The sequence below is a fragment of the Microchirus variegatus genome, assembly GCF_963457635.1.
Source record: "Microchirus variegatus genome assembly, chromosome: 10".
Lineage (NCBI taxonomy): Eukaryota > Metazoa > Chordata > Actinopteri > Pleuronectiformes > Soleidae > Microchirus > Microchirus variegatus.
In genome coordinates this window covers 17,210,180-17,213,235 of record NC_139811.1, presented here as the reverse complement: position 1 = coordinate 17,213,235, position 3,056 = coordinate 17,210,180, and positions in this window count along the sequence as shown.

Sequence of the window (3,056 nt, the reverse complement as noted above, 5' to 3'; positions counted from 1 at the left end):
AGTTGTTTACCCTTTTTTGTTGTTTTTTTTACCAATAAGAATGAGATTATATGATATTCATATTCGTTATGAGTTCAGTACTGTTAAAAATCACAGGAATGATGGTCCAAAAACTCTACAGATCACATACAATGAATGGTTCATGAAGCACGGGCTGTAAAAGACAATGCCACAAATGTCATGTGACCAGAATGGAAGATGCAGTGATTCTCACCTATTTAGTATTATTTTAAGATGAAAGAAGAAATGAGGAAAAGACAATATCACACAGATTATTTATTTCACAGGTGTGCAGATTTATTTAGAATTAGACTTTGAGAAACCAAAAAGCACTCAATGAATCATTTGCCGCCACTTTACCAACACTGTTTTTGCCCAGTGTTTCGTGTTTTGATAGAGGCAACGTCAGTGATATAAAATGAAAGTTTCTGTGTTTTTATTACACCTTCCAAACACTGAGCAAACCTCAGCACATGTGTGTTCCATCATGGTTTCCTGTGCCTTACGTTAGCGCTGTTTACTTACAGTATGCCCTGTACCTGGAACAACACAGATAGTAGAAACTGAAGAGTGCACTCTCATGAAAATGGGAATTTGGCACCAACACCATGGGAAGTCACTGGGGCCCTGCTTTCCCCTGGGTACCACGCAGACCTACTTTCTCTGCATCAGTGGAGGTGTCGGGAGCTGGCGGAGCCCTGATAGTGGAGCCTCACTCGGTCCCTGTGGACCAGATCTAGAATCTGATCGAGACCACATTGTTTTAGACAGTGTCCTGGTCGCTAACAAAGATCCAACTGTTGTCAGACATAGGTTAGCTTTGTTTATGTGGTTCAATTGTTCTAGTTGTTTATTTTTTTTGCCGTAGGAACTAAAGTGTATTCGAACTCTTGTAAAAACTGTATTTTTTTAATTAGCTTTTTAAATTTCAGTAGTTCCTGTAAAAGTATGTGCTGCCACAGCATCTGGCCCTCAGTGCCATGCACTTTATTCTAAAAGCCATAAAGTGTGTCTCTGCTATCTATTAAATTTTACCTGTTTTTTTTATGTTTTTTTTTTATAAATGGGAGCTTTTATTAGCGTGTGCAGATTTGTTTTCAGTGGAAACTAAATCTCAACACATGATATTGTTATTGTCGTCACAGGATTAGGAAACTTGATGCTAGCTTTTGATGAAGTTCTCCATGAAATCCAGACTTTTTTTTTTACGTGATTGTGTGCCGAGGGTTTTTATTAAAATCAGTTACTACAAATTTGCTCACATGTGACCACATGTGTCAATTATACTATTTTTAAATTGTGACACCATTATTTAGGAATACAATCTTTTTTTTTTTTACCAGCCTTTAGACCCTCATAGGTTGCATATTTACAAACATTAAACTTAAACAAACATTGCATTTCATTCAGCCTTTTCACTCAGTGTAGGTGTTGAGGACAACAGCGTCTGAGGAAGTGTCTTCACAGGCCCCTTTTTTCCACGTTTCTCATTAACAAGGCCACATTCACTTACCCTCCATGGGGTTGTTGAATTTGTCTAGGCGGCTCAATATTGCTGCAGCCCATAATTCGACTTTAATTAATTCCCGGCCAAATGGAAATTCCTGTATTGGCTAATGAAAGAAACGGTGTGTTTTCTCTCAAGGCGGATTGATGGTAAAGCGAGCAGCTTTGCTACAGTGCTCAGGGTCGTGAGGAATGCTAATAATTCTAAAAGGCTTACAGTTCATTGGCAGTAGCCATGGCAATTCTGCACATACAATGGTGGCCTTTTAGCCGAGTGCAGGAGAATGAGGAGGGGGAGGCTGCTCCCTCTCCCTGACTCAGTTTGGTGTGATATTAGGAAAGGCGTATACTTGCACTTCCCCGCTGTTCTGGCTCATTATGAGATTAAGTGGTGGCCATAGCACTGCCTCAGCTGATGATTGTGGAGCAGGGGAAAGCGAATAAATGTGAGATTTGTCTCCACATATAGAACATTAAAGATCATGAATATTATCATTCTTCCCTTCTGAAATGAAAATGACACAATTTGGTTCATTTTCTGTGTGTCGTGTCCCATGGCCTGCAGGAGGACAATGCGAGCGCTTGTGCACAGTTTCACCGTGAATCAAGTCAGGCTCTGTGAGAATACTTCTCACTCTCTCTCTCTCTGCTCGGAGAGAACGGTGTGTTTCTTATTTTCCTCATGATCCACCGATTGGTATCAACATCACACAAGCCTTTACTGTACGTGAGCAATCGAAAATCACTTCCTCTTTCGCTAGTGGAGGATTCGGTCGCATCATGAAACAGAAGTGAATGTTGCACTCTGTGCTTTTTTCTTTTTATGCATATTGTATATTTTTGTGGGTTAAAGGAAACAGAGGGCACGTCCAAGATCACGCCGCAACATTTTCTTGCCATAACCTAATAATATTGTACAAAAAAATATGCAGAACTATACACAGAGGCTTAATGTGACCACTGAATAATCAAGGAATCCCTGATAGTGACATTTATACAGCTGCAAACTGTTTGAATAATCATATTTTGAGAAAGCACAATGCAGGTCTGTCGTCGTTATATTCCAAAAACTGAATACAGCACTGAGATGGAACCATTATCTACGTAGAGAGTTTATTATGCCCAGGTGTTACTCCTGCTGGGACTTCCTGTGCATGGCCCCAACACCTGGTGCAACAGCAAATGCCCTCCTCCAGCTTGTTCGTCTGGTTCATTAGTGGAGCTCACGGCTTAATTGCCCTAAATTTATGGAGTGGTGGGTCCTGTGGAGCAGCTGTTGCTGCACTCCAGTTTGGGCTGAGTTGTCATGTTTTTTTTGTTTTTTTTTGTTTTTAAGTCTTAGCTTTTTGTTTTCACATGCATGTTATTTGAGGAGGAAAGCTACAGTACCGAGACATGGATCCACTGCTAATGCTCATGTAAAGACAGTTTCAGGTGTGCTTTTCCTCCACAGTCACAGGTTTTTTTGTATGAATAAACCACGTTGATATCGAGACGAAGCCTGAGCTGAAAATAGCGCGGACCAAAAAAAGAAGCGCAGGCCACACGGC